This window comes from Apium graveolens, chromosome 3 (assembly GCF_009905375.1).
Source record: "Apium graveolens cultivar Ventura chromosome 3, ASM990537v1, whole genome shotgun sequence".
Classification (NCBI taxonomy): domain Eukaryota; kingdom Viridiplantae; phylum Streptophyta; class Magnoliopsida; order Apiales; family Apiaceae; genus Apium; species Apium graveolens.
Window position 1 is genome coordinate 44,070,806 of NC_133649.1, and position 20,294 is coordinate 44,091,099.

The 20,294-nt window shown below is 36.6% G+C and overlaps 1 non-coding gene across 1 annotated transcript; it reads right to left on the reverse strand.

The window, feature by feature from the left end:
- Positions 1–7,521: 7,521 nt before the first annotated feature.
- LOC141716384 (small nucleolar RNA R71) lies at positions 7,522–7,628 on the reverse strand. Its single transcript, XR_012573096.1, has one exon. It is a non-coding gene; the product is annotated as a small nucleolar RNA R71 (small nucleolar RNA).
- Positions 7,629–20,294: the final 12,666 nt, after the last annotated feature.

Here is a 20,294-nt window from a genome sequence, read left to right on the forward strand (position 1 = left end):
CAGACGGCGCCAAATGTTATGGATAAAAAACTAAGGTTATTATTTGCTATATTTATTACTAAGATTTGGGAGCTCAAGGCCTTTAATGGCTGCTCTCGTGTTTCGTAGCTCAATTCTGCCTTTACGAGATGCCTACGTATCTCTGTGAATTAGAGAATCAACCCAAAAAACATAGTTCTGATTTGTGGGGTGAGACCCCTTATATAGATGTTGAGAGTCCTTGAATTGGACTTGGTATAGGAGACTTGGTGGGCAAGTCTCATAATTAGAATGGACTTTGGAGTCCTAGATAGTAGGAAACTGATTCCTTATCCTTTTAGGCCCCCTTGAGGCCAATCTACAAGGATTTATATCCCCACTAGGACTTATCTTAATAGCTGTTTTCCTCCTTTATTTACTAATTACGAAATTAATTAATAATCAGGGTTTTTGGGCCTTCTTTGTTCCATCAGGCCTGATCTGGTCCATCAGGCCTGATCAATGTGTTGACCTTCTTGGTCTGAATGTCATACATCTTCTTATTGGGCCTAGCAGCCCATACCTTGCAATATTTATTTATACAATCAGGATTTATTTATCCCTATCAAGATCAAACTTGGATAGCTGTTCAGGATGAGTCTTGAGAACAAAACACTTGCATCCAAATACATGAAAGTATTTCAGATTTGGCTTCTTTTTCTTCACCATCTCATATGGTATTTTTCCATGCTTGTTAATGAGTGTTTCATTTTGAGTAAAACAAGCAGTCTGCACAGCTTCAGCCCAGAAATAGATTGGAAGCTTTGCTTCTTCAAGCATTGTACGTGCAGCTTCAATGAGAGTTCTATTCTTCCTTTCAACAACTCCATTTTGCTGTGGAGTTCCAGGAGCAGAAAATTCCTGCTTTATTCCATGGTTATTGCAGAACTCTTCCATTATCAAATTCTTGAACTCAGTGCCATTATCACTCCTTAAAATTTTCACAGAATCTTTGACCAATTTATCCAGATGTTTGACATGATCAATCAAGATAGATGCAGTTTCACTTTTTGTGTGCAAGAAATACACCCATGTGTATCTGGTGAACTCGTCCATTATGACCAACGCATATTTCTTCTTTGCAATAGACATGACATTCACTGGACCAAATAGATCAACATGTAGTAGATGATAAGGATCAAGAATTGATGATTCAGTCTTGCTCTTAAAAGAAGATTTTCTTTGTTTAGCTTTCTGACAGGAATCACAAAGGCCATTAGGAGCAAATACTGACTTTGGCAGTCCTCTCACAAGATTTTTCTTGACCAGTTCATTTATATTGTTGAAATTTAATGAGAGAGTTTTTTGTGCCAATTCCAGCTTTCTTCAATTGATGCTCTACTCATCAGACAAATTGCAGAACCGTCAGTACTTATTGAAAGCTTAGCTTCATAAATGTTACCACGCCTGTATCCTTTCAGAACAACTTTGCCTTTAGATTTACTCACAATTTCACAGTGTTCTTCAAAGAAATCAACATGATAACCTCTGTCACAGATTTGACTTATACTCAGCAGATTGTGTTTAAGTCCTGAGACCAGAGCTACTTCTTTAATTATGACATTTCCAAGATTGATATCGCCATATCCCAATGTTTTTCAAATATTGCCATCTCCATAAGAAACACTTGGGCCAGCTTTCTCCACATAGTCTGATAGCAGGGCCTTATTTCTAGTCATATGTCCTGAACATCCACTGTCCAGAACTAAAATATTTTTCCTGTTGCCCTTTGTTTCAGCAGCTTCAGAACTGCTCTCAGCACTTTCTTTATCAGCATTTACCATCAATGCATAGTTCTCCTCACTTTCAGAGTCTGAGGTGTCTGTCCAGCTTTTCTGCTTTGTGACAAGAGCCTTGCCTTTGTCACCCTTTGCTTTCTTGCAATCAGGAGATATGTGGCCTTTTTCACCACAGTTATAGCATTTAACATTTGTATAATCTCCTCTGTCAAACTTTCCTCCTCTACCTTCAGATCTTCTGAAATTCTTCTTATCAGAACTTATGCCTTTCCTGGAAAACTTCTTTCCCTTCCTGAACTTCCTGTATGCAATCTTTGTGATTCCTTTCACCATAAGAGCACACAGCTTCATCATCTCATCATCAATATCAGTCTCAGGCAAGCTTTCAGAATCTGAGTCATCATCACTTTCAGAACTTGATGACTCAGTTTCAGACTTTATGAAAAGAGCTTTACCCTTGTCTTTCCTTGAGGAAGCTGCTTTGGGGGATTCTTCTTCAGCCTTAAGAGCAACCGTCCTTGACTTTCCTCCTTTCCATTTGCTTCTTTGTTCCATCTCAAGTTCATGAGTCTTGAGCATTCCATAGATTTCATCAAGAGTTATTTCATCAAGATTGTAGTTGTCTCTTATTGTCGTTGCCTTCAAATCCCAGCATTCAGGAAGAGCTAACAGGAATTTAAGGTTTGAATCTTCAAGATTATACTCTTTATCAACCAATGACAAATCATTCAAAAGTTTGACAAATCTATCATATAAATCATTCAATGACTCATTAGTCTTTGAGTCAAAATGTTCATACTCTTGAGTGAGTATTGTCTTCCTGTTCTTCTTAATTGTGTCAGTTCCCTGACACCTTGTTTCCAGAGCATCCCATATCTCCTTAGCAGTCTTGCAGTTGATTACCCTGTTTGACATTACATTATCAATGGCACTATGCAGTAAGTGTCGTACCTTAGCATCCTTAGCAATTGATGCTATATCTTCAGCAGTATAATCACTCTTCTCCTTTGGTACGGTCTTTGCTGCTTCACCTGCAACTGTAACTGCGAGCTTGGTTGGTTTGTGAGGCCCTTTCTTGATTCTATCAAGGTATTCTGGATATGTTGCTTCCAGGAACATGGTCATCCTTACCTTTCATCTGGGATATTCAAATGGTCTCAGTATGGGAACTCTGATAGTCTCATACCGACTTTGAATTTGTGTCTTTGGAGGTTCTTCAGTTTTGGTAGGCTTAGTTGGAGTTTCTGTGTCAGACATGATTGTGTTTGGATCTTTAGCTGTATGTGTGTTAACAGATTAGCTCTGATACCACTTGTTAGGTCACACACACTGTAGAGGGGGTGAATACAGTGTATAATACAATCAAATCGAACTTTAATATATTAAGTAACAGAAAACAAACTTTATTGAAACAATAAACTCTGTTATAGTATGGAACTGTTACCTCTCAGTGATGAACAAATATCACGAGAGCTGCTAGGGTTACAATAAATAATCTTCTCAAATATGATAACACTTATAGTGTAAACCCTATGTCTGTGTTTATATACTACACAGTTACAAGATAATCGCTAATTGATATGGAATATAATTCTGCTTCCTAAAACATATCAATCAGATATCTTTTCTTCCAAGTATTCCATTCTTCACGGAACTCCTTCTTCATGCATATCTCTTCTTATATTTATCTTGATCTTCTTTCCTTTAATCAGCTACTGTCCTTATCTGATCGTCCTTCAGCACTTAAGTTCTGATATCTAACTTCTGATGATTATCTCCTGATAATATAAGTACTGATATCCTTAAGTCCTGACTTCCAGTATAAGTACTGATCAATAGTTAAGTACTGATTTGTCCTGTTAAGTAAGATCTGAAATCTAAACATAAATTATATTAGTCATAACATTATCAAATATATCTAATAGGGGATCCTCGCTACCAACAGGTTCCTTCTTAACTGGAAAAGAACATAAACAAAATTGCACAAATGAGCTAACTAGCTCAGCAAGTCACAGTGACAATACTGAGATTAAGCAATGATCAAGTGAAATAATTTAGGGTATCAAGTTTCTTTATAAGCAATGATTAAAATTAGACATTCATTTTTAATTTAAAAACCAAAGTTTGGCTGCTGATCAGTCACGCACTAACCCCGAGCAAGGCACGCAACTCTACTCTAATTATTGTATCCAAGGCACACATTGGCCTAACGTAACCACCAGTCTGGTCAGACCACAAATATGGTCCACATTTTATAAAATAATCCGATTTTATAAAAATAGCAGAATGTAAATCAATAAATAAAATCATAAACAACACTGATCTTCAGGCATAAGGTGGTTTGCAATCACCAATATGATATAACAAGATAAGTACAAAGATTGACTATCAGTTGGTAAAAGAATCTCATAATAGAAGAATCAAGGTCTCTTGGTCATAAGGATTAGTCTTCTGGTGTACAAGGTCTGAAGGTTTTAATATTAAACAATTCTGGTTCAGTGATCGGTATTTAGTTTGTATGTATTTATGGAGCAGTATCGTATATCTGTGGTTTGTATCTGGGTTTTCACCAATCAACGGTTTATAAAGAATAAGGCTTACGGCTCAAAACCAATAATTGTAATCAGGGTTTAAGGGTAAATACTTCAAAGCACTTGCAATATAAAATAGAATTATTCAAAATATATATCTAGATAGTTTAGGAATCACTTGCCTTTTCTCACTCTGATTACACTTCAATTGTTCTCGTTCACCGTCTCCTATTCACTGACTATCTGCTTCCCCTTTCTACGCCTCGCTTCCTCTGCTAAACATCACAAGTATCTATCTACTCTTTGTTTTACCCAAATCCGACTTACGGATTGAAAATTACGATTAAAACAGTTAAACAATACACATATAAGCATATCGTACACCAATCGGATCACATATAACACATAGCACATAAAATATTCGATAAAAATACTTTTTCAGAGAAGATTCGGGGTTAAAATGATTTTTCAGATATTTAATACGAATTTTCAAACATTTTTCGGAATTAAAACGGGTCATTGAATCATTTTTAAAGTCATGTACCCAAATCTGACTTTAAAATCATTTTATAATATTTATCGAGCCTTGAAAACAATTTAAAATAATATTTTAAAGCTCGAAACTATTTTTCAGAATTTTTAAATCAAGAGAAATAATTGAATCTTATTAAATAATCAATTAAAATCATTAATAAATAATTAAGTTAATTAATTAATTAATATTCAATTTAATTGACCAATTAACTAATTAATTATTAACTAAAAATAATTAACAATATAATTCAGATTTATTTTTGAATTAAAAATAATTTTTAGAATTAAAATAATGATTTTTGGAATTTTTAATAATTAAAATCGAATTTCTGAAATTAAAATAAATAAAAAATATGTTAATTATAAATTTTTAAAACAAGAATCCTAAATTTGCAAACTTTAAAAACTACAGGGAGTAAACTTCATCGTTTTCAAATGAACAGGGACCAAACTGCAAATTTCACAACCCTCGGCGGAAAAACGTCTAGTTTCGCCGGAGTTGGCGATCCCGGAATCCTCACATCACCAAAAACTCCAGAATTAATCTATGGAACACAATGAATTCAATCATGTAATAAAAAAAACTCAATAACCCCTGAGTTGGTCGGAATAACTCGAAAAAATTCACTGGATGACGAGTTCTTCTTATCTCCGGCCAGCTCGATTCCAGTATCGTCTGTAGACGAGTGATAAGTGGATTTTATATCCACTTGGAATGCTTTATTACAAGCTTAAATTGGTGTTTTGGACTCAAGTTGTTGGTATTTTGATGTGTTTTTGTGTTATTGTATTTCAGGTATTAGTTATATGAAGAAATGAGCTTTTAAAGGAAATATGATAAAAGTGATCAGATTTGGAAGCCAAGGCCATTTTCAAGTTGTAGAGAATCTCAATAGCTTCACGTGGGCAGTTGAATCGCCTAATTCTGACGAGTATAACTCAAGTTATGGCCAAAATAAGATTCATCAGAAATTTTTCCAGACAGGAGCTGAGCGTCCACCCAGAGAGCTGAGCGCCCGCCCGGAGAGCTGAGCGTCCGACCGGAGAGCTGAGCGGCCACCCAAGGCGCGGCTGGTCGCTGATTTCGCTGAAAAAGCTTTTTTTGAGTGGAATTTGACGATTTTAAAGGTCCAGGTCCACTAGGGGCGTATATATACTTAAAAAAGGGTTTTCATCATCCGAGAAGATTGGGATACCAAGGAGAAGACCTAGAAGCACAGAACAACTCCGAAAAAGAAGATCTTGTTTTCAACTTGTGATTCTTTGAATTAGTTGTAACTTTGGATGCTCGTTTTCGTTCTTGTTGAACCTAGATCTCATTTATTCGTACTTTGATTATTATTCAGTTTATTAAGACCTTGTTTGTACCATGCTTTCATATGAACCCATGGTGACGATGAGTTCGATTATGAACTAATCGTTGTCATCGGATTCTAACGGATTTACTTATGGATTTCAATAATTATTTTGTTTTGATATCTTGGTGTGTAGTGATTGATTGATATCTTAGTATTGGTTGTGCTTATACGTCTTATGTGCATAGCTAACATATAAGATAGCTTGTTAATCTCTATTGAAGCGACAATGAATATAGAGGTTTAGAACTTGCCATGCTAGCATATGTTCATGTATTGTATGCATGATACGTAGGTAACTCTAACCGTTTTACTTGCCCTATGTAATCATTATAAATAACTTATGCTTAAACCGTTATGTTGTCAAATTCTATAGACATATAGGGTCTCAATATAATTGGTGTCTATTTAGCTTCTATCTCTTTTGTGGATGTCTGGTAGAATGGTACTCGTGCAACGAAAATTGGCGTTTATCAGTTTTGTGTTATCTGATTAGTGTCATCACCATCACATGCTAAGATTAAGAATGAAAAGGCTATTGAATGAAGTATTTAATGAAGTTAGGATCCCATGTTTGTCATATATAGTAATTCAACCTCAATTCTCTTCGTTAATGTTATTTAGTATGATCTCTTAGTTTAATAAAAACCCAATTTGTTATTTGTCTTAGCATTGAGCGATAATCATACATTGTTGCATAGGTGCATAAATTGAACTTAACCTAAACCAGTCTCTGTGGGAACAAATCTGATTTATATCTTATACTACTTGCGAACGCGTATACTTGAGTGTATTTTAGCGCGTGTTTTCACCCTAACAAGTTTTTGGCGCCGCTGTCGGGGACTCGGTGTTAATTTTTAGTTTATGTGCTTGTCATCAGTGTTCGTTAAAGTTCACTGACTCGGATTCTTTTACTTTCACGGTTTATTTGTTTGTGTTTCAGGTACTCATTACAATGGGAGATCCAGTAACAAGAACGAAAGCCTTGATGGATTTTTCTCAACCCAAGATCAATGACATTCAATCTAGCATTGTCCGGCCAGCTATCACAGCTAATACCTTTGAGATCAAGCCTGGCATAATTCAATGGGTCCAGAATTCAATCCAGTTTGGGGGTTCTCCAACTGAAGATCCCCATATGAACATTAGGGACTTTATTGAGATTTGCGACACCTTCAAGTTCAACGGTGTTTCTGAAGATGCTGTGAAGCTGAGACTGTTCCCATTCTCTCTGAGGGACAAGGCTAAGAGCTGGTTACACTCTCTACCAGCTGGTTCGATTACTACTTGGGAGATCTTTCTCAGAAGTTTCTTACTAAATTCTTCCCTACGGCGAAGATAGCTGCAATCAAGAATGCTCTTACTCAATTTGCGCAGCAATCAGGAGAATCTTTATATGAAGCTTGGGAGCGCTACATGGAGATACTTAGGAAGTGTCCTCATCATGGAATGCCTGATTGGATGATCATCACTAGTTTTTACAATGGGTTGGGAGCACAGTCCAGACCCATGCTCGATGCAGCATTAGGTGTAGCCTTATGGGCGAAGAGCTATGAGGAAGCTTATGATCTAATTGAACTGATGGCTGCTAATGAATATCAGTATCCAACCCAGAAATGTCCACAGGGCAAGGTAGCAGGAGTTCCTGAAGTGGATACAGCTAGGGCTATCAATGCTCAACTAAAGGCGTTGTTTATGAAGATTGATTCTCTGGCTAACTATGGTGTTAAGCAGATAATTAGTGTTTATGAGCTATGTGCAGGTCCGCATGTGACGGAGCAATGTGCTATATCTATTGACTCAGCTCAGTTTGTGACCAATTTTCAGAGATCGCAGCAACCAGTTCCAGACACTTATCATCCTGACAACTGGAATCATCCTAACTTCAGCCGGAGCAACAATCAGAATACGATGCAACAGCCGTTCCAGCAGTTTGGAAATAAGCTATTCAACACTCCCGGTTTTCAGCAACAATTTGCACCAAAACGACAACTCCAAATTCAACAACAAAATCATGATGCAGGTCTATCTTCGAATGAAAAATCTGAATTGGAGGAGTTGAGGCTTATGTGCAAAAACCAGGCTCTTATATGCCAAAGCCAGGCTATTTCTATCAAGACTCTGGAGAACCAAATAGGGAAAATTTCTAATGCCTTATTGAATCGACCACCAGGAACGCTTCCTAGTGATACAGAAGCCAATCCAGGCAAGAGGGAAGTTAAAGAACAGGTGAACGCCATCACCTTAAGCGATGGAAAGGTCGCATACCCCAAAATTCAGCAAGACGAAGAGCCTGAAAAGTCTCAAGTTCCAGAATCTAAAGTTATGGCTGAAGAAGAAGTGCATAAGGAAGCAGAGGTGGAACCAAGGAAGACTACTGTGGAACACACTCCTCTTGAGGGTAATACAGGGGAGAAACAGATCTATCCTCCACCTCCTTTTCCTAAGAGGTTGCAGAAGAAAAAGCTGGATAAGTTGTTTGAGAAGGTTTTGGAGGTGTTCAAGAAACTTCATATCAACATACCTTTCGCTGAAGCTTTTGAACAGATGCCTAGATATGCGAGGTTTATGAAAGATATTCTCTCTCGGAAAGTGAAGCTCGATGACTTAGAGACCGTTGCTTTAACGTAGGAATGCAATGCTGTGTTGCAATAGAAGTTGCCTCCGAAGCTTAAAGATCCTGGAAGCTTCACTATTCCTTGCACCATGGGAAACTTATCGTTCGACAAGTGTTTATGTGATTTAGGAGCTAGAATCAATCTGATGCCCTTATCTATCTTCAAGAAGCTTGGTCTGCCTGATCCAAAACCAACATACATGTCATTGCAACTAGCTGACCGTTCCATCGCTTATCCACGAGGTATAGTGGAGGATGTCTTGGGCAAGGTGGATAAACTCTTCTTCCCTGCTGACTTTGTAATTCTTGATTTCGAGGAAGATAAGAAGATTCCCATTATTTTGGGAAGACTATTCTTAGCTACAGGCCATACTATGATTGATGTGCAAAAAGGAGAGCTTTCGATGAAGGTTTACGATCAAAAGGTCACTTTTAATGTGTTCAAGGAAATAAAGTTACCCACAGCTAAAGAGGAGTGCTTTAAAGTAGAGCAGCTACAGGTTTTGAATGCACCTCCACGTAAGAGGAAGTTGGATATGCCATTCGATTCTCTTGGGTTAGCAGAGCTGAAAATTTCTCAGGAGCGTATTGAACCATTTATTCAAGAAGCTCCCACACTTGAGCTCAACCCTCTACCAGATCACTTGAGTTATGCATTCTTAGATGCACCCCCTGACAAGGGGTTGGGATATATTTTTGATGATGTAGAGAATGGCTGGACGGATCTTCCAGTGCTTATAGAGGGTTCTTCTCAGATGCCACAGGTAGTTGATAGGACTGGTGTTAGTGATGAGCAGTACAGGCGGGTGACTAGGCGTATGGAGGCCATGCATGTCATCCACCGATACTTTGCTGAAGATTTAACACACGATTTCGGTACTGTTGTTCGAGACACTGGTGGCGAGGTTGATTGGCCACCTGATCCTCCACCCGAGGAGGGTGATCTTTCCGACGACTAGGTATGCCTGAAATCCTTATTATACCTTCAATGAGGACATTGAAAATTTTAAGTTTGGGGGTGATAATGTAAGGATTAGTAGTGTGTGTCCATATAGATTCATATAGATTCATATTGCATGTTTAGTTGTAGTTCATTCATATTTTTGCATGATTGTTCATTTAAGACATATTTGTTTGTTTTTATGCGATTTCATATAGTTGCATTTGCATGCATATTTAGCATGATCCCTTAAGATAACTATGATATTTGATAAGTTGATGTTGATTTCAGTGTGATGATGACGAATAGAGGGATGTTTAAGTCTTAATGAATTGATTAGCATGCCAGAAACAAATATTTTCATAAAGTATTATAGGGTTGCTTTTGATCTAGATCATGATCATACTTGTTTGTTGTTGAGATTTAATCACTTGGTTATATTTAGAATTTGTGATATTCTCGTAATGACGTAAAAACACTAATTTTTTTTATCTGGAGAAAAACTTGGATTTCATTTCTAGTTGTTGTAAGGCTAGGCGTCAAATGGCTAGTAGCCGACTCATATTTTTATGAGTAGTCTAGGGTTGAATGAGATGGAGCGAAACGCACTCATTCAGAAATTATTGAAAAAAAAGAATGAAAAGAGAAAAAAAGAAAGAAAGAAAAAAGTATGTGTTTATGCATAATTGATCAAGAGTGAGCTCTTTAATACTCGAGTTATTAAGTTCTAGGGGACTTTGTGTCTAGTGACCTAAGGCTTTTATAGTTTGGGATCCGCTAACCTAACGCTCGCTACATGGGTATTGTTGCATAAGTCTTTTGGGACCTCATTCATTGCACGGTCAAATAAGCATCTTTGCTATGTGTTCAATAATAGTGTGAATCCTTGTATAACTATAGTATAAAGGAGGTGTTGTGAGTCATAATACGTTTATTGTCTATTCTGTTTATAAACTTTTGATTGCTTCGATGATAGATAAGTTATGGTTATTGATCTAGTATCGAGAGTATATCGGTTAAGCATCCACACACGCATGTTTCTAGTTTGTAAGTTAGTTTCTGGGATTTATTCGAACTTTGTTTCAAGTTATTGCATTTTTAGAGGCATTGGCTTATTCATTTGGTTATGGTTATTCTGAGGAGATCGATTGCATTATAATTTAGTTGCATTCACGTAGTTGCATTCATGCATTAGGTTTGTTTTGTACTTTTGAGTCTGTTTATGCTTGAGGACAAGCATTGATTCAAGTTTGGGGGTGTGATAAGTGGATTTTATATCCACTTGGAATGCTTTATTACAAGCCTAAATTGGTGTTTTGGACTCAAGTTGTTGGTATTTTGATGTGTTTTTGTGTTATTGCATTTCAGGTATCAGTTATACGAAGAAATGATAAAGGAAATATGATAAAAAGTGATCAGATTTGGAAGCCAAGGACATTGTCAAGTTGTAAGGAATCTCAATAGCTTCGCGTTGGCAGTTGAATCGCCTAATTCTGACGAGTAGAACTCAAGTTATGGCCAAAACAAGATTCATTAGAAATTTTTCCAGACAGGAGCTGAGCGGCCGCCCAGAGAGCTGAGCGGCCGCCCAGGAGCTGAGCCCTCGCCCGGAGAGCTGAGCGGCCGCCCAAGGCGCGGCTGGTCGCTGATTTCGCTAAAAACTTTTTTTGAGTGGAATTTGACGATTTTAAGGGTCCAGGTCCACTAGGGGCGTATATATACTTAAAAAAAGGGTTTTCATCATCCGGGAAGATTGGGATACGAAGGAGAAGACCTAGAAGCACAAAACAACTCCGAAAAAGAAGATCTTGTTTTCAACTTGTGATTCTTTGAATTAGTTGTAACTTTGGATGCTCGTTTTCGTTCTTGTTGAACCTAGATCTCGTTTATTCGTACTTTGATTATTATTCAGTTTATTAAGACCTTGTTTATACCATGCTTTCATATGAACCCATGGTGACGATGAGTTCGATTATGAACTAATCGTTGTCATGGGATTCTAACAGATTTACTTATGGATTTCAATAATTAATTTTTTTTGATATCTTGGTGTATAGTGATTGATTGATATCCTAGTATTGGTTGTGCTTATTCGTCTTATGTGCGTAGCTAACATATAAGATAGCGTGTTAATCTCTATTGAAGCGACAGTGAATATAGAAGTTTAGAACTTGCCATGCTAGGATAGGTTCATGTATTGTATACATGATTCATAGGTAACTCTAACCGTTTTACTTGCCCTATGTAATCATTATAGATAACTTATGCTTAAACCGTTATGTTGTCAAATTCTATAGACATATAGGGTCTCAATATAATTGGTGCCTATTCAGCTTCTATCTCTTTTGTGGATGTCTGGTAGAATGGTACTCGTGCAACGAAAGTTGGCGTTTATCAGTTTCGTGTTATCTGATTAGTGTCATCACCATCACATCCTACGATTAAGGATGAAAAGGCTATTGAATGAAGTATTTAATGAAGTTAGGATCCCATGGTTCAAGTGCCTGAAGAGCATATTTACATATAGTAATTCAACCTCAATTCTCTTAGTTAATGTTATTTAGTATAATCTCTTAGTTTAATAAAAACCCAATTTATTATTTGTCTTAGCATTGAGCGATAATCATACATTGTTGCATAGGTGCATAAATTGAACTTAACCTAAAGCAGTCTCTGTGGGAACGAATCTGATTTATATCTTATACTACTTCCGAACGCGTATACTTGCGTGTATTTTAGCGCATATTTTCGCCCTAACAACGAGACCACCACCAATCGATTCCGCTTTTGAAGCTCTACACATCCATACCAACCAATCAATCTAATAACCCCTAGATCAAAAAGCCCTAATTTCAAGTGAAAACATTCATAGGGTTAAAAAAACCTAATTTCATAATTCGAAATTAAAACACAGATTTGAACATGTTATTGAACACCAAATGACTATTATAACATACCAAAATGATTAGAATCAAATTATCTACAACGTGCAAGCATCAAATCACACAAACAACATCAAAATAAAAAAATCATAATTTAATTCAAAATAATTCGAAAATGAATAAAAATTTAAAAAAATTACCAGATGATTCTGCAGTATTATGGATTACAGGACTTGATTGTACTTTTCAATACCTTCGATTTGGTTACTTGGACTCCATAATCGGATATCGCTAACGCCTTGAAATTTAGGTTTGATTACGAAGAACTATTATGAATATATATATTTTCATTGAAAATTATATATTTAACTGACTGTAAATGATTTTCTATACAAAATAAAATAGGGTAAGAGATATTTATATTTAGGAAATATTGGTACCCCGTTGGATCATATCAGATAAAAAATATAATGTTTATTTGATAAAAAAAGATCCAAATCGGTACTGGTTTTAGGATAATTATCCAAAACTACACATTTTTTAAATACAGACTTGGTCTCAGTGCTTTGGTTACATGAATTACGAGAAGATAATATAATAGTTTAATCAAAATATTCTGTTTCTCGACAGTACGGGTTTTATCGATTTACCAAAACGAATATTGTATCGAAAATTTTACGCCGGGACCCGCACAGGGAAAACCGTACTCCGGATTGAAAAAGTCAAAACATGGAAAATACTCGGAATATTGTAATTAGGTTAAAAAGGAGTTTTCCCCAGACTTCCGGGTTGTAAAAATGTAACAACGGTTGAAGTCGGTTGATTCCCGATTATACAAAATTGTTTATAAATACTTAGAAAAATAATTTTTTAAATCCATAAATCATTTATAAAATCATATAATAACATAATAATTAATATAAAAATATCACAATTATCTACACTTTATGTAATAACCCCAAAATTTTGGACTTTTTGTAACCCTTATGAATAGTGATTTTGCTGATTATGCTGAATAAGAAAACTTTTCATGCCCACTTTGTAGGGGTTCTTTTATTGTTATTCTGAGATCTTATTAGTACTCTATATGGTATATAAGTGTATGTAAAGATCGTCAGAATCCAAATTCGAACACTTTGATTTTTTCCGAAAATCCACTAGATACCGAAAGAATTGAGTATAAGGTAACAGGATAAAAAGGATTTAAATTCAAGGATTATAAGAGAGGATCATAAAAGGAATATAATGTATTGAGAAAGGTTAAGGGAACCCAAGTAATACGATCCCGGGTATGATCCCTCAAACGATAAACGAAAGTTAAGAGAACCGTATAACAGATCAGCGATCATTAGCCAAGTAATTAGGAGTTAATCAAAGAGGTTAGTGATGATGATGTCATCACACCAACAAGAAGAAGACAAGTGTGGGAAGATGACATAAGAGGATGACATAAGCATGACACAATGGGAAGGAATTGTTGGTTGATTATAAGCCACACAAATTTTACCATGGTAAAAGGTTAATTAACAACAAAAATCAAAAGCAACCAAAACAAGCATATTTTCTTCTTCCCCCATCTTTTTGCCTCGGCTTTTTGAAGAAAAGCAAGGAAGAAAATTCCAAAACCCAAGCTCCACTTAATCATAATTCAAGAGGTTTGTTTCTTTAGCTTCCATAATTCATAACTTAGATGAGCCATAAGTTTAAGCTCAAGATTCCATGTTTAACATAGCTAATCAATTCATCAAAGTTCTTGGTGAATAGTGTTTTCAAGAAACTAACTCTGTGTTTTCTTATGTTTTCTTCAAGATCCAAGCTTAGTAGAGATAGTTAGTGGTTATTTAAGGCTTCCTAAGTGATTCTCCACTCTCCAAGGAAGGTATAACTTCTCAAACCCTAAGTCTTAAGTTTTGTTGGTTTGGATTTCATAATGTTTAGATGATGGGTTGGTGTAATGGGTGTGTACTCATGTTTAGAGCTTTGTTTAGTAAGTGGTTTTGTTGATTTTGGAGTTAGGAGTGATACTTGTTGGATTTGATGTTCTTGGTCACATTTTGACTTGGTTTAGATGAATAAGTTGAGATCTGGAGTTAAATTAAATGATCTTGTATTGTGGTTGAATGATGGTGGAATAGTGTTGATTGGTGGTGGTTTGATGTTGAATTGATTTGGTAAAATTTTGGGAAATCGCGTAAACATAGCCGTCGTAATGCCCGATTTACCTTAGACTGTTTTTGTTCTTAACTTCAGGACCTGTGAACTCACTGTAAGAGTCTGACCATTGCCATGTTTAGATAGTTCATGTTACGAGCTTCGTTTTGATATGTGGTTCGCTTGAATCCGATGTACAGTTTAGCAGTAACGACCGTTTTAAGTAACGGCATTTCGCGAACGAACCATTACCCCTAGCCTTACTTTCAAACCTTGGTTAAGGCCCTTAAATGACTAATTGGAGTATGAAACAATTATATAAAGTCGATTAGGCAGTTAATAGAGGACTCGCGAAAGAATCACCTTAAAATTCTTAATGGTTAATTTATTAAAAATGGTGGAGTCGAGGGTACTCGAATGACTTATGTGATTCGTTAAGCGTAGGAGTGACCATAAGCGAATGTTAGGGTTCAATTGGTTAAATTCTAGTTTCTTAAGCGACCGGGGTTTAATTCCGACTTATGTTGTTGTTCATAGGTTATCGGACCCACTCTAAGCTTAAGTCTATCCGGGAACACTCAGGCAAGTTTTCTACCCGTTATACTGTTGTTGTGATGTATATATGTATATGCATTATCTTGTGATAAGTGCATTATTGTTATTAGCAAATCTTGAGATATATTGGAGCATGTTGATATGATATATATGCATGCCTGTTTCGTAATCTTGATATCTAATTGTTGATTCAATTGCTTATAAGTTGCATAATACCTATGCTAGAGATAAGCAGTAATTGAGTATACCCTTAGTATAGGGGACCCGAAGGTGAACATTTTTCTAAACCGGGAGTCGGTGTTCCCGAGTATAATATATGTATATTTTTATATAAATATAAATAGTTTTCAAAACTATTAATCGAATAAGGTTTATTCGATAACTTTATTTATTTAATGAATATTATCTTGAATATTCATTCGAGGACTTATGACTCCGCTTATTTATTTAATGAATATTATCTTGAATATTCATTCGAGGACTTATGACTCCGCTTATTTTACTTAATGAATATTATTTTGAATATTCATTCGAGGACGTATGACTCCGCTTATTTATTAAATAATATTCTTTATTTTGATTAAAGAATAAGGTTTTGATATTTCAAACTTATTTTCGATTATTCAAATAAAGATCGTACTTTCGTATATAAGTATATCTTTGGTTATTTATTATTCAATTCAAGTATGAGCTTTTAAAACTTTCACTTCATTTATTTTTATAAAGATCATCCTTTATGGGAATATTATTTAAATAATAATATTCAGACATTCTCCAACATATCGGGACTGATTTATTTTATTAAATCAGCATCACTCCAAACATTCTCAAACATGTTTTCGAGTCTTCAAAATGATTTTAAAAGTTAGAGCGGGTCCCAAAACTCATTTTCAAATTTAAGATCTTCCTTCGAAGGGGACTTAAATACTCGCTCAAAAATCTGAGGGATCCGACTCTGTGACGTATTTTATATTCGCAACAAGGTTGCTGTTTTAATAAAAGAGTTTTTGATTACTTACCTAACACTCGGGAAGTAAAATTCTTGGAACAAGTTAATCCATTAACAGGAATCGCCTGGAAAATATCAGTGAGTTTTCCTTTCCAACTAGATACGACTTCTTGGTGGATCCGTATCAACAAGTTTCTACTTGGGGAAAGTGGGGACGAGCTTTGCGTTTCAGAGTCATGGATTTCATCTGAACTAGGAGTGGCGTAAGTGGTCGAGTGGCGCCGGCCCAGCCTTGTTATATTGGCCGAAATGGCCCGGAAGTTCCGCTAAGACGGTCCATTCCTTAGGAGTCCAGTGTTCGTTTGACAAGTAAATCCGACTGTTCTCCTCTACATGTAGAAAATGGTGGGGTTGCACTACTGCGACTGATCATCGTGAGTGGTCTTCCTGGCGCGGCAAACTCCCGTAATGAGTTCATCATCCAATTGGATATTTCAGCAACACTACTCAGAGCCCTTTGATAGAAAGGTTACGACTGGGCGATTGTTGAGTGTTGGCAGGGTCGAGTTTTTAAAATGATGTTTTCATCAAATGAAGTATCTCGTAACTTCATTTCATTTTGATGATATTCCAAAGATTGATTCTATACAAGTTTTGTCGTGTAGCTTCATCTATGGGATGAACTATTTATACCTCGAACGGTGGTAGTTCAAGCAGTATTCGGAAAAAGATATAAGTATATTGGAGTATCTTGTAACTTCATCTTTTCAACTTATATCTAGTTAATGATTATCTTATGAATGACAAAGATTTTTAGAAAAATATTGAGACAAGGTTAGATATATGAGATCACCGTGCAACGATATTTTTATACAGTTATAAACTGGAACTCTGTGTATATTATACATGTCAAAGGATTTAAAAGATTGTGAAAAGTATATATGTATATATATACTGAATATTTTGCGACTTGGTCGCGTTAAGATATCAACTTGGTTCATTTCTTCTTGACCAAGACTTTCATGAGTACTATGAGAATGCTCATATATTGTTAATTATTATACATATTATTTCGGTGGGCTTGTTTCTCACCCTTGCTTTCTTCTTCATCACACAACAACAGATAGAAAAGATGAACAATACCAAGCTCCCAATTCGCAAGCGGTTAGGAAACGTTCCGCAGTTTTCTGGAGGCGTTGATGCCACAGTAGCTGAGGTAGGAATTACCAATAGGCTAGGCTTTCAACTGTTGATGCACCAGACTTATGTATCTATATGAATTGTAATAATGGCAAAGAAATGTAAATTTATTCAGAAACCATTTTAAGGTAGCGGTTTATAATTGTGGAATAAAATGACTTGTGTTATTTTTGGTATTCATCTGTGAGACTGTAACTTGTGGTGTGTGTGTGTGTATATTGTGGGGTCACAGTATGCAGTAGTTGGTTATTTATTAAGGTTAAGTGTTATTAAGGGAAATGGAACTCGTGACAACCCGGATCCCTGACCCCGGATTTGGGGGTGTTACAGAATTGGTATCAGAGCTAAGCGTTATAAACCTCAGAGTTGATGTGACGTTAAAATAATAAGTTCACTGAGATAATAAGAACTCTTGCCAAGTTCATAGTAGGACTACCTAACGTAGTATTGACAGTTAAAACCCTTATGGGAACCCTTATAAATATCGTGATAGAAGCGTAGTTCGTTATCGTATTTGGTAGCGGGACTCCGAACCGTGAGGTTGAGGAGCAACAGTGCGATGATGTTTTATTACTTATTGGAGATCAGATTGTGGATCCGATAGAGCGTCCTAACAAGGGACCAGATGATGTTCATATTGAGGATGTAGCGGTTGAGGATGTTGTCCTAGAAGGGATTGTTGTTGAGGAGGATCCCGTGGAGGATCTTGACAAGAATGAATAAAGGACCACTGACGAATTGATAACCATGGTTAGGGCGACTACCAGAGGTAAGATTGGCCGATCACTACCGGAGGTTCGTTCAAGTTTGTAAAGATAGTAGCCCCTTTAACGCGGCTTACTCGTAAGACTGAGAAGTTCGAATGGACAGAGAAATGCGAGAACAGCTTTTAAGAACTGAAGCAAAGGTTGGTGACGGCCCCTATGTTGGCGTTGCCGGATGGAAAATGAGATGCTATGATGTGTAGTGACGCTTCGCATAAGGAATTAGGGTGCTTCTTATACAGCACAACAAGGTAATCGCGTACGCGTCAAGATAATTAAGGGAATATAAAATTCGATATCCCCACCCATGAGCTTGGGCTCCTGGCAATAGTTTTGCCCTAAAGATTGGAGGCACTACTTGTATGGAGAGAAGTGCGAAATTTACACAAGCCATAAGTGCTCTAGCGCATTTTCATGCAGAAAGAGCTCAACATGCGCCAGAGGAGGTGGTTAGAGCTAATCAAGGATTACGATTATGAGATTCTTTATCATCCAGGGAAAACCAAAATGGTGGCTAATGCCCTTAGTATAAAAGAGAGACTCAAGATGAAAATGTCTTTGGGAGAGTTGATAAGGGATTTTGAGAAAATGGAAATAGAAGTGAAGGTAATCGGATCCGGTACCGAAAAGCTGTTTGAGATTGCAATACAGCCCGAATTATTGGAAAGATCATATTGTGCCAAGAAAAAGTGATGAATGAAGGCAGAGAGCCAACAAATAGAAAAGAGATTAATACCTAGAAAGATGATGAGAGAATAATGAGGTATCCCTACAGAATTTGGGTTCCAAATGTTCAAGAGCTTAAGGACTGGATCTTAGATGAAAGTCATAGTTCGAGGAATAAGAGTTAGGGCAAACCCTGAATGTGATAGTCAGGGAGGACGCCATCAAGATAGAAGGAACCCATAACATAATGAAGTGGAAAATGAGGATTTAAAACATGTAGGTTGACCCCGATTATGGGGAGTATGAGAAAATATTTCATACTGAGAAGACAGAAGTCGAGCAAGATAGGGAGAACCAGGACGGTACTCCTATGGGGAAATTCATGGACCTGCCTAAACAAAAATTATACTTTTATTCCCAAGCACCACCCTGAGGAAACAATGCGGTGGGAAATTCTTTCAGGACCTTTAAGTCGCTAAGCTCTCAGAGTTCCAAGGAACAAGCTAACCTAGCCGAGGCAAGAGCCTGGCTAAAGGAAATAGAGGAATGATTTTATATTCTAAATGATTGATGAAGCGCAAAAGACTGTTTTTGTCACTTACCTTCCTAAGAGAGAGGCCACCCACTGGTGAAAGGCGAAAAAAGACACGGGGCCAGAGGTTATAATAAAATGATTAAAGTTTAGTCAATTGTTTTCAAGAAAGTACTTCCCAAGGTTATAGAGATAGTGTAAAAGCTTTAGAGCCAGAACAAAGGCGGACAAGTATGATGAATCATGAAGCTAAGTTGTAAAAGTTGTCAAGATTTGTTCTGATGACAAGAATCCCAGAATGACATGATGTTTGAAATCAATGTTTATGTTGTGTTGGTTCATGTAATGATTGTAATAGAAACGAAAATAAAAGACTGAAAAGGGAAGGAGTATAAAGGGATATAAAGGAAATAGAGTTGAGAAGTGATAAGGGAGTTAGGTATGGGAAACCCTAAGAAACCCTTGCAATAAATATAGAGAAGTGTGTCATCATCAGCGCGATGGTGACTGATCATGAGATAAATTCAAGGTTTGAAGGTGTAAGAGATACGTATAGTTAATCCCCTTGAAGTTGAGAGTATTCGATGAAACTTTGAGATAGATCGATGGATTAATAAGGAAACACAGATGGGCTGAGGAGACGGGATAACAATATATTAGGAAAATGGGATGAAGGAAGTGACCTTCAAGAATGGGAAGTGTATGTAAGACCTGTGACTTGATGCCCAAAGAGGGAGATACTAAGTATAGAAGATATCTCAACATTGAGATGACTGTTGAGATAAACAACAAAAGTAATTGAGGAATTATTAAGAAGAAGTTCATATTGAACACGACCAATATCTTCCAGAACATCCCTGT